This window comes from Eutrema salsugineum, unplaced genomic scaffold (genome assembly GCF_000478725.1).
Source record: "Eutrema salsugineum unplaced genomic scaffold, Eutsalg1_0 scaffold_10, whole genome shotgun sequence".
NCBI classification, from domain to species: Eukaryota; Viridiplantae; Streptophyta; class Magnoliopsida; order Brassicales; family Brassicaceae; genus Eutrema; species Eutrema salsugineum.
The window spans coordinates 1,011,972-1,024,685 of NW_006256908.1; the positions used below are offsets into that span (position 1 = coordinate 1,011,972).

The window sequence follows — 12,714 nt, forward strand, 5'->3', positions numbered from 1 at the left end:
TGGAGGAACCCTCACCTGTGTACAGCAACTCGGACAGATGGTTTGGTGCAGACAAAACCCTCACTTCGATCGCATGGGACGAAGGAATTTCAATGCGATTAAACCTCCGGTGTCTTCATCAAGAATCAAGAGGAATGAGTCTTGTTTCCGGAACACTTGGAATCAGACGATTTGGATCCGTGAACTGGGAGATATCGCCATCGGAAGGAACACATGTCTCGCGGCCCGATCAGGTCTTACGCGATGCGCCTCAAAGAACCGACGAGACGGGGATTTTTCCAGTGTCATACGGGGTTGAGCCTTTCACCAAACTTGAAGCTAAGGATGTCATCTAGATCGTGGAAGTGGAATATCGAGGTTCGGACCAGTGAGGAAGGAGTTATGAAGGATTTGGTGCAAGCGGTCCACATTCATATCGAGAAGGAATACCGGCCAAAATCTGGTCGGTAATAACCTTGGAACCTTGACGTTTTTGGCTGGCTTTTTGAAGCCAAATTGCCGAAGAAATATCGACGTCCTGCTCCGACTGAATTCTGCTCGGTATTGATCCCCTGAAGCTATCCTTGACGCTGCACCGAGGTGAATTCAGCCGGTGTAGTGTCTCGGTGTAACCAGCCTCAAATCGCCGAAGAAATATCGACCACCCACACCGGCCAGAATCACATCGATACATTCTCGCTTCATGACGTTTTTGTGGACCTTTCTTGGGCCAAAACCTAGTTTGTCCTAGGTTGGCCCAGCAAGAAATCCTACCTATATATATGTTTTAGTCATTATCCAGCAGACTAAGCTTTATTCTCTTTGTTTTCTTTGCCTCTTTTGTGTAAAACTTGAACTTTGTAAGAGAGATCTTCATTTTCTGGGTTAAATCAAGAGCGTAATTAGGGTTTAAAGCTGAATTCTATCATTATCATTCATCTCCATCTTCATTTTCCACCCCTTTGTGAGTTTTTATCAGAGAGATTGAGAGATTTCTGTGTTTAAAGCTGCAAACCAATCACCATCTATCTCCTCCATCTCAATTTCTCATCATTAATCATGCCAATCTTCTCAACTTGCAAAGGTTTAAGAGAGATTAGTATGATTAGTGAGTAGTTTAGCTTAATGAGGTTCTAGATGTGTAGGTTATGGTGCTAAGGTGTTAGATTAAGAGTGCTTAGGGCTAGATTCACTGATTCAATTCTCTAAACAGCTGTTCTCTAGGCTAGATCCTTGCAAATCACTTGATCTAGATTCTGGGAATTTCATGCACCACAAGTGTTTGATGAAATTCCTGAAAGAGCTGTATTAGAGGTTTAAGCATTTGCTGCATGATAATGTTTTGTTATTTGCTTGAATGATCTTTTAGAACTGTTTCTTAATGCACATTGATTCAAAATTCACAAATGATGATTTAGTTTGAAAAATGGATTAGTGTAGTGCCTTCATGAGAGGATTAATCTAGATTAGAGTTCTAAATCACTTGAATCATGTCTCATCATTGTCATTAGCATTCCAGATTTAGCATCAAAGCACCCTAGCCAACTATCATGTCTAGAATCTCATGCTTCCATCATTTCATATCATCTCATCTTGTCATTTGCTTGTTTAAGTTGATCATTAGCTTTAGTTCTTGTTTTAAGTTTATTTAGTGGAAGTAACATCAAAACCTCACTCATTTGGCTTGAATTAAGAACTGACTCTGCATCTTAGTGTCTACATGATATATTCATAATTTGTCATGATTAGGACTGCATTTTTGTCCAAATATTGAGTCTCATGCATACATTAAGGTAGTCTTGTTAGAGTTTGTCCTTGGTTCTAGCTTTGTTTAGGATTTACATTAGGTCCTAGAGTGTCCTGAATTTTTGGAGTGTTCTCAGGTCATTTGGAGACTTTTGGGGGCAACTTGGAGCTTGGATCATGGAGGAACCCTCACCTGTGTACAGCAACTCGGACAGATGGTTTGTTGCAGACATAACCCTCACTTTGATCGCGTGAGACGAAGGACTTGAAATGCGATTCAACCTCCGGTGTCTTCATAAAGAATCAAGAAAAATACGTCTAGTTTCCGGAACACTTGAGATCGCCCTATTTGGAGATGTGAGCAGAGAGTTAAGCTCGTCGGAAGGCACGCCCGTCTCGCTGCCATTTTAGACCGACCCAATGAGCTCCATAGATTGCGAAGGACGATGCATTTCCAGACCGATTCAGTCTACAGGGCCTTCATCAAGATTTGAGATAATTGATTCCTATTTCCAGAACAGTTGAGATCGTTCCATTTGGAGTTTTGAGGCGTGAGTTCCAGAAGAATAGAGACACATATCCTTCAAGCATCAAGAGCATGGAAATTATGCTAAGTGTAAGGTTGGAACGGTGGAATGCCACGGTCCACATCTGACCGTGGCATTTAATGCAGTCCTTTGGGATTTGACACGGTCTACACACCACGGTTTTGGACTTGGCCGTGGCAACCTCCAAAGCGTTTTAAAAGTTGAAGGGTCCAAGGTCACGATGAACTACCACGGTCTACACTTGACTGTGGCAAGACAACACTTGGGATCATGCGTGCATTCGGGATTTGCCACGAGGTAACGCCACGGTCTACACTTGACCGTGGCAAGACACACTTGGCCGCGACAAGATCATGCAAACATTCGGGATTTGACACTCTCTATAGACACGGCCTCTCATCTGGCCGAGGCAATCACCGAATGTTCAGCTCCTTCGCCACGCCCTGGAAACACGGTCCAAGCCAGACGGTGCCATCTCCAACCAGTTCTTCATCCGAACCCAGAAGACTTGGACACGGCCATGCATCACGACCAGAGAGACCCCGTGGCACCAAGATTCATCGAAGAACAGAAGATTCAGCCTTGACACGGTCACATGCCACGACTTGACCAGAACCTGCTTAACCGTGGTAAACCTCATCTTTACCCATCAAAGCCGGGTCAGTACCCGGTTTGTTCCGGGCTGACCTTGTTCGTCCAAGACCAATATAAATACATTTTAGACCTAAGTTGTAGAGAACCTTTTATCTTATCCTTAGTCTCCTTTCCTTTTTGGTGAAAGAACCATTGGTTAAGACCTTTTTTTGAGTTTAATATTGATTGAAGAGTGTTTTTCCATCTTGTCTTATCATTTCTCATCATCAAATCACACTTCTAATCATGATTAACAACACATCTTGCAAAGGATCTAGTGTGTTAGTCATGATTAGTGAGTAAACCCCATATTAAGGTCTTAGATATGTAGATTAGGGTGCTTAAGTGATAGATTAGTGAGCTTAGTGGTTAGATCGTTCATATTCCATTCTCTACAACCTGTTCTTAATGCTAGATCCATACACATCATATGTGGTCTAGATTCTGGGCATTTCATGCACCAAAAGTGTTTTATGAAATGTCTGAACCAAGGTTGTTAGAGGTTTAAGTGTTATTCATCATGGGAATGATTGTTTATATGCTTAAATGACAGATTAAACTGGTTCTTAATGCTTGTTGACTCATGTTTCACTAATGATGACTAGGTTAGAAACTGTTTTAGCACAGAAGTTGATACCTTCATGAGAGGATTAACTTAATCAATGGTGTTTAAGTTGAATGGTTTGCTTGATCACATGATTCATTAGCTCACTAGTTTAACACTGAAGGCACCCTAATCCACTATCATGTCTAAGACCTTTCTCATCATCATACATACATTATCATCATCATTTTGTTATTTCCTTGTCTTTGTTTGATCACTTCTTTAGTCATTAATTTTGTTTTAAGTTTTTAGTTGTCATTAATCAATCAAAACCTCACCTGTTTACTTGAATTGAGAAACTGATCACATAGCTTAGTGTCTATCACCACATTCTTGGATTGACAACCTCTTTTATGCTACTTTGACAAGGGGATTGATAGCCCTAAGACCTAAAAACTCTTGGCTATCAATTGTCGCCGTTGCCAAATTGTGGAGTGTTTAGCATTAAGCTCTGATCTGTTCTTGAGATCAAGTACATATTTTTTGTTTTTACTGATTACTTTCAAGTTCTGTTTCTGCTTTCAGGTGTATGAACACCAGGTCAAGGTCAAGAAGCTGTGGTCCACCTTTCCCTCTCAACGACAACATTAATCTTTTGGTACCAAGGAGGAGAAGGGACAGGCGTGGAAGACAGATTGATCAGGCTGATATGGAAGATCAAAGAGAGCATGTGGTTGACATGGAACAACCGGCTCAGGAGAAACAGGCTCAGGGTAATGGAGCTGGTAATGCAGCTGGTAATGGAGTTGGTCAAGGGTTACATCAGGGTAATGTTCATCAGGAACAGGTGCATCAACAGCAAGCTTATGTCCACAAGGGACAAGCTCCAGCTCATCAATAGAGGCATCAGGCCAATGGACAGCAAAAACAACAGGTGCACCACCAATATCAGCCATTCCAACACCAGCAAAGGAGATATGAGCAGCCACATCTCTATGTTGGAGAGAATGACAGGGCCAATGCTCATTAGTATGGAGCTGGAATTCAAGCACGACCTGTGCAAAACAACAACTATGAAGTGAAGGCGTCCTTGTTGAATATTGTTCAGAACTCAAAGTTCCATGGATTGGCAATGGAAGATACCTTGGAACACTTGGATCAATTTGATAAAGTGTGTGACTTGACAAAGATAAATGGAGTTTCCGAGGACAGTTTCAAGCTCAGATTATTCCCCCTTAGTCTTGGTGACAAAGCTCACCAATGGGAGAAGAATCTTCCAAGAGGCTCCATTCAAACCTGGGAGCAATACAAGCAGGCATTTCTATCTAAGGTCTTCTCCACCTCCAGAACAGCAAAGCTAAGAAACCAAATCTCTAGCTTCACTCAGCACAGCAATGAGAGTTTTGGTGAAGCATATGAGAGATTCAGGAGCTACACCAACCAATGCCCACACCATGGGTTTAGTGAGGCTTCACTTCTCAGCACACTTTATAGAGGAGCTCTTCCCAAGATTAGAAACCAGCTGGATACTGCCTCCAATGGAAACTTTCTGGGAAAGGAGATTCATGCTGCTTTAGAGCTAGTGGAGAACTTAGCAATGAGCAATGACACTTATGGTGAAGACTATGACAGATCAAATAGGTCAGAAGGTTCAAGCTCTGAACAGAGGCTCACTAGAGAAGTTAAGGAGTTGAGGAGTGAATTGGACAAATTGAAATTGGTTTCTCAAAAGCCAATGCACTTTGTAGGAGAGTATGAAGAACCTTCTCAACTCTTTGAGAACATCAGTGAAGAAGGTCTTACTCAGGAGGAGCTTAACTACATTGGGAATCAGAGGTTCCAAAGATATCAGTATGGCAATGCCAATCAGAACCTCTCTTACAGGAATCCCAATGTAGCAAACCCACAAGACCAGGTCTATCCAAATTCTCAAGCTCCACTGAACTTTGTTCCCGAGAACAACTTTCAAAGATCTTTCCAACCCAAGAATCAGTTTGCTCAGAATCAGGGTTTTGGTCAGCAACAACAACCATTTCAGGGTACTGGTTTCAGTTCACAGCAACAGCAAAAGGCACCACCAGGGTTTGGTCCACCCCAGTTCCAGCAACAAGCGCCGGTTTAACACCAGTTTCAGCCACCACCGGTTCAGCAGCAGCCACAGATGGGATCGGATATGGTTGGGATTCTGCAACAACTGCTTCAGGATCAACAGATATTTGCAAGTCAGAATGCAGCCATGCAGCAGGAAATCAAGGAATTGAAGCAAAACCAGGCCTCTAGCTCAAGGAACCAAGGACATCTACCTAGAAAGCCTGAACCCAACCCCAAGGAATATGCTAAAGCCATTACACTGAGGAGTGGAAAGGAGCTACCTGGTATTGAGCACAACAATGTGATCATTGAGGACAATGATCAAACTGAGGGGGAGGCAGCCTTAAAAGATGATCAAGTTGCTGAGAGACCAAGGAAAGAAAAGGGTAAAGAGGTGGAAAAGGAACCTGAACCAGAAAAGATATATGTCCCACCACCTCCATACCAACCCCAGCTCCCAATTCCAGGGAGATTTAAGAAGCAACTTGTAGATAAGGCAAGAGCTGTATTTGAGAAGGCACTCAATGAGACACCACTCACAATGCCTCTCATTGATGCATTTCTAATGATGCCAAAGATGGGTAAGTTTTTGAAAGATGCCATTCTGAACAAGACTAAAGAGCTTCAAGGCATGGTGGTACTAAGTCATGAATGCAGTGCCATCATTCAAAAGAAGTCCATTCCAAGAAAGTTTCACACTCCCTTGTGCCATTGGACCTCTACTATTCTCTGGATGCCTCTGTGATCTAGGAGCATCTGTCAGCTTGATGCCATTCTCCATAGCAAAGAAGCTTGGCTTTAGAGTCTTCAAACCTGCAAGGATCTCTCTTGTCCTTGCAGACAGATCAGTTAGATTACCTCTTGGGATGTTGGAAAATCTGTCTGTCAAGATAGGTGGTTTTGAGGTTCCAACTGATTTTGTTGTGCTGGAAATGGATGAGGAACCAGTTGATCCTCTTATCTTGGGCAGGCCATTCCTGGCCACAGCAGGAGCTATTATTGATGTGAGAGGTGGGATCATAGAGCTTCAACTAGGGTCTGAGAAGCTTAAGTTTGATGTGAATGAGATGATGAAGAAACCCACCATAGAAGGTTAATGCTTCTATGTGGAGACAATGGGTGATATATTCATAAATTGCATCATTTAATGTACATATTCTAGTCCAAATCATGTCTCATTTGCATGCATTTTAGGTCTTTAGGCATTGTTTTAGGACTTAGGAGATTACATTAGGTCCAAGAGAGTTTTGCATGTTTTGGAGTGTTAAACAGGTGCTTTTGGAGCCAATTTGGAGTGGAGGATGTGATTCAGATGAAAAAATGGAGTTGGAATGATAAAAAATGGTGAAAAGGAGCAATTTTGGGTTTCTCGGCAAAATGGTGTACTGAAAGGTCGAAGATCCTCGGCCAAAATCTTTCCCGCGGGTAGCTTTCTCGGCCAAAAATCTCGAGTGCAGATACATCTCGGAAATCACGTTACCGGAAGGTTTTTCCGGCCGATTCAGCTGTCGAAGTCTTCATAAACGTTGGCGATAATTGAGTCAAGATTTCATAACAGTTGGAATCAAAGCATTTGAACCACGGAGCTGAAAGATATGAGAATCGGAAGACAGTCCTCTCTCGCATCCATTCCGGAGCAATCCGATACTCCTGAATGATCGCCTGTCCGGGGAACCTTCCGGTCCGATTCAGCTGTCGGGGGCTTCATCAAAGTTGGAGGCAATTGGATAATGGTTCTATAGCAAGTGGAATAATGGAATTCGGATGCGTGAGCAGAAAGTTGAGCTCTTCGGAAGAAACCCCTGTCTCGCTGCCGTCTTGGACCGACCCGATGAGCTCCGAAGAATGCGAAGGACGGCGCAATTCCAGGCCGATTCGGTTTACGAGGCCTTCTTGAGAATCAGAGATATTTTCGTCCTCGTTCCAGAACGTCCGAGATCATCCAATTCGGATCTATGAGAAAGAAGTTAACAGTTCCGGAATGGACACATGTCTAGACGCCTCTCTCTGATCGTCTAAATGCACTGCGAAGATGAGCCCTCCAGGAAGCCTTCCACTTCCCAAGCGCCGATAGTTTCTGCACCAAAGATTGAGCTGAATGAGTTATCTTTCTCATGGAACTGGTTTTAGGCCATTCGGAGTTATGAGTTGAAAGTTACACTGAACAGAAGAGAAGCTGGTCAATTCGGGTTTTAAGAGATGCGACTGTAAGCTAAGTGTTGTGTCCTACCTCGGCGTGAATACCTCGGCATGTATGCCGAGGAGGCATGTTTACGAAGCTTTGAGACTATACCTCGAGGTAGGACTTCGGTCTTTCAACACCAAGGCTCCCTTGATCACCAAAATGATCCCAAAACGACTAAGTGTTGAAGCAGACCTTGGTGTGAACCCTTCAGCATGTTATGCCGAGGTCCTATGTTTCACAAACCTCGGGTACCAAGCCCCTCGGCATGTTATGCCGAGGTCCTCATCTCTCCAACCCAGATCACAAACAAATCCTCTTCTCGTTTCAAAGCTTTAACCGGATCAAAGGCCAAGTCTCATGCATGTTCTTCAAGTGTTCATCAAAGTTTCAACCCAGCACATGACCCCCTGGTGTATGGCCCTCGGTGTGAGACTTCTTCAGATGGCGAGGGGTGGCTCCAGAAACCCAGAAAGGGCGGGTCAGTACCCAGTTTGTCCTGGGCTGACCCGGTCCACACCCTTTTATATAAATAGTTTTTAGAGACTAAAACCCTAGTTATCCATTATCTTATCCTTTATCTTAGTTTCTTTTTGGTTTCTTGATATGTTCATAATTTGCATCATTTAGGTTGCATAAATCACTCCAAATCATGTTTTATTTCATGCATTTTAGGTCCTTAGGGTTTGTTTTAGAACTTAGGAGATGCATTAGGTCCCAATCAGTCTATTGCATGTTTTGAGTGTCTATCAGGTGAATGTGGAGCTGAAAAGATGAATCAAGGAGGTGGAATGGTGAGCAAAGCTTGAAAAAGTGGAAAACTTAGGTCTATGGAGGTTATCGGCCATTCTCGCTGGCCAGGAAGGTTTTGTCGACCATTTTCACGTACCGCGGGTGAACTTTGTCGACCAAAACACGTACCGCGAGTGAAGTGTATCGGCCAAAATCTCCGGGTGCAAACATGTTTCAGAAATCGCCTGTCCGGGGAGCCTTCCGGTCCGATTCAGACGGCGGGTGCTTCATAGAAGTTGGAGAGCATTGCATCACGGTCTCTTAGCAAGTGGAATCGTGGAATTCGGACGCGTGAGCAGAGAGATAAGCTTGTCGGAAGGAACCCCAGTCTCGCAGGTATTCCGGACCGAGCAGATCAGTCCTAAAGGATGCGAAGGACGGTGCACTTCCAGGCCGATTTGGTTTCCGGGTCCTTCATGAGAATCAGAGACATTTGAGTCTTCTTTCCAGAACGTCCAAGAGCATTCAATTCGGATCTATGAGCAGGAAGATACGGTCTCCGGAATGGACACATGTCTAGACGCCTCTCTCTGGTCGTGTACATGCACTGCAAAGATGTGCCCTCCAGGAAGCCTTCCACTTCCCAAGCACTGAAACTTCCTTCACCAAAGTTGGAGATAAATGAGTCCTCTGTCTTCTGCAACCTAAATCATTCAATTCGGACAAGTATCACAGGAGTTACACTCTCCGGAATGCGAAGTGGTCTAAGCTGCTCTGGATGCTGCGAGATGGTCTTGCGACTTGGTTAACCCGCAGGCCTGAAGATGAACGCCTGAATGCTGATGCTGCGAGTTGAAATGTGCGGATAAACTATCACTGGAAGAGGTCTGAAGCTCCCGAGCAAGAGAAATGCTAAGTCCACAATCGTGCGACTTAGGCATGCGAGTCATCCGCGCCTGGATCTATGCCGCACAATCACTCGCAAATCACTCCGACTTGAGCCTGCGACCTAGGTGCAATAGAGACCAACCCGCACAGTTTGTACATCCCCCAGAAACCGGCTCAGCCCTGCGAGTTGGAGAGGAAGGAGACCATGCCGCAGAAACGTTCGCAATTTACTCCTACTTAAGCGTGCGGCCAAGACAAGGCGGTTCAAGCTTCACAAGACAAGTCTCCATCTACTGCGACTTAGGTGTGCGGCCTGGGACATACTGAACCGACCCGCAGCTTTTCCCACTCTATCCATTAAAGCCGGGTCAGGACCCGGTTTGTTCCGGGCTGACCCGGTTCGTTTTTAAGGAAGTATAAATACTTTTTTAGGGTTTTTTTTGGGAGGAACTAAGTTTTATTCCCTTTGTCTCTTGCCTCTTTGGTGAAAAGACTCCATTAAGAAGAGAAATATCTTTATTTGAGTGTTTAATCAAGAGAGTTTAAAAGGGATCTGGGTGTTTAAAGCTGTTTTCTTTTGAATCTATCATCTCCATCTCTATTTCTCATCATTAATCATGCTAATCTACTCAACTTGCAAAGGTTTAAGAGAGATTAGTATGATTAGTGAGTAGTCACCTTAATGAGGTTCTAGATGTGTAGGTTAGGGTGCTAAAGTGTTAGATTAGGAGTGCTTAGGGCTAGATTCATTGATTCATTTCTCTAAACAGCTGTTCTCTATGCTAGATCCTTGATAATCACTTGAGATCTAGATTCTGGGAATTTCATGCACCAAAAGTGTTTGATGAAATTCCTGAAAGAGTTGTGTTAGAGGTTTAAGTAATTTTTCATCATGGGAATGATTTGTTAAATGCTTGAATGATCATTAAGAGCTGTTTGTTAATGCATATTGATTCATGTTTCACAAATGGGAATTTGGTTTGAAAATGGATTAGTATAGGGGTTAATACCTTCATGAGAGGATTAACTTAGATTAGAGTTCTTAATCATTTGAATCATGTCTCATCATTGTCATTAGCATTTCTAGTTAAACACCAAGGCACCCTAACCAACTATCATGTCTAGAATCTCATGCCTCCATCATATCATATTCACATCATTTGTCATTGTCATTTGTCTTTAAACCTGTTTATGTTTATAGTTGTCTCTAGATTAATCAAAACCTATTCTTGTTTGCTTGAATTAAGAACTTGAACATATAGCTTAGTGTCTAACACCACATTTGGATTGATAAACCTCTTTGTGCTACATTGACAAGGGGATTGATAGCCCTGAGACCATAAAAAGTCTTGTCTATCAATTGGCGCCGTTGCCAAATTGTGGTTTGATTAGCATTAAGCTCTGATCTGTTCTTGAGATCAAGTGCCTACTTTCTTGTTTTTACTGATTCCTTTCAAGTTCTGTTTGTGATTTCAGGTGTATGAACACCAGGTCTAGATCAAGAAGCTGTGGTCCTCCTTTTCCTCTAAACGACAACATCAACCTTTTGGTACCAAGGAGGAGAAGAGACAGACGTGGTAGACACATTGATCAGACTGAGATGGCAGAACAAGGAGATCACGTGGTAGATATGGAACAACCAGTTCAGGAGCAACAGGCTCAAGGTCAGGGAGCTGGTATTGGAGTTGGTCAGGGGTTTCACCAGGGCAATGTTCAGCAGGAACAGGTGCACCACCAACAAGCCTATGTCCACCAGGGACAAGCTCAGGCTCATCAACAGAGGCATCAGGCCAATGTTCAACAAAGACACCAGGTGCACCACCAACCCCACCCTTTCCAACCACAACAAAGAAGATATGAGCAACCCCAAATCTATGTTGGCGAAAATGACAGGGCCAATGCTCATCAGTATGGAGCTGGTATTCAGGCACCACCTGTGCAGAACAACAACTTTGAAGTGAAAGCATCATTGCTGAATATGGTCCAGAACTCAAAGTTCCATGGGTTAGCAATGGAAGATCCCTTGGAACACTTGGACCAGTTTGATAAGGTGTGTGATCTGACCAAGATAAATGGAGTTTCAGAAGACAGCTTTAAGCTAAGACTATTCCCATTCAGTCTTAGTGATAAAGCTCATCAATGGGAGAAGAATCTTCCAAGAGGCTCCATTCAAACCTGGGAGCAATGCAAGCAAGCCTTCTTATCTAAGTTCTTCTCTACCTCAAGAACTGCAAAACTAAGGAACCAAATCTCTAGCTTCACTCAGCAAAGCAATGAAAGTTTTGGTGAAGCATATGAGAGATTCAGAAGCTACACAAACCAATGCCCACACCATGGGTTTAGTGAGGCTTCTCTTCTCAGCACACTGTATAGGGGAGCTCTTCCCAAGATTAGAAACCAGCTGGATACTGCTTCCAATGGGAACTTTCTGGGTAAAGAGATTCATGCTGCTTTAGAGCTAGTGGAGAACTTAGCATTGAGCAATGATACTTATGGTGAAGACTATGACAGATCAAATAGGTCTGAAGGTTCAAGCTCAGAACAGAGGCTCACCAGAGAAGTTAAGGAGTTGAGGAGTGAATTAGACAAGCTGAAATTCACCACTCAGAAGCCAATACATTATGTTGGAGAGTATGAGGAACCTTCTCAAATCTTTGAGAACATAAGTGAAGAAGGTCTTACCCAAGAGGAGCTCAACTACATTGGGAATCAGAGGTTCCAAAGATATCAGTATGGTAATGCCAATCCAAACCTCTCTTACAGGAACACCAATGTAGCTAACCCACAAGACCAGGTCTATCCCAATTCTCAAGCTCCAAAGAACTTTGTTCCCAAGCACAACTTTCAAGGGTCATTCCAACCCAAGAATCAATTTGGTCAGAATCAGAGTTTTGGTCAGCAACAGCAACCATTTCAGGGCACTGGTTACACTTCACAGCAACCAAAGGCACCACCAGGGTTTGGTCCACCACAGTTCCAACAGCAGGCGCCGGTTCAACAACAGTTTCAGCCACCAATGGTTCAACAGCAACCACAGATGGGTACAGATATGGTTGGTATTCTGCAACAACTACTTCAGGGTCAACAGACTATGCAGCAGGAAATCAAGGAACTGAAGCAAAACCAGGCATCAAGCTCAAGGAACCAAGGTCACCTACCTGGAAAACCAGAACCCAACCCCAAGGAATATGCCAAGGCCATTACACTGAGGAGTGGCAAGGAGTTACCTGGTATTGAGAACAACAATGTGATCATTGAGGACAATGATCAACCTGAGAGGGAGGCAGCCTTAAAGGATGATCAAGTTGCTGAGAAACCAAGGTCAGAAAAGGGTAAAGAGGTAGCAAAGGAACCAGAACCAGAGAAGAAGT

General features: G+C 43.6%; 2 non-coding genes across 2 annotated transcripts; both read right to left on the minus strand.

The window, feature by feature from the left end:
- Positions 1-4,804: 4,804 nt before the first annotated feature.
- Positions 4,805-4,911, minus strand: LOC112081682. The gene has a single exon (XR_002896604.1). It is a non-coding gene; the product is annotated as a small nucleolar RNA R71 (small nucleolar RNA).
- Positions 4,912-11,576: 6,665 nt separating this feature from the next.
- Positions 11,577-11,683, minus strand: LOC112081695. The gene has a single exon (XR_002896617.1). It is a non-coding gene; the product is annotated as a small nucleolar RNA R71 (small nucleolar RNA).
- Positions 11,684-12,714: the final 1,031 nt, after the last annotated feature.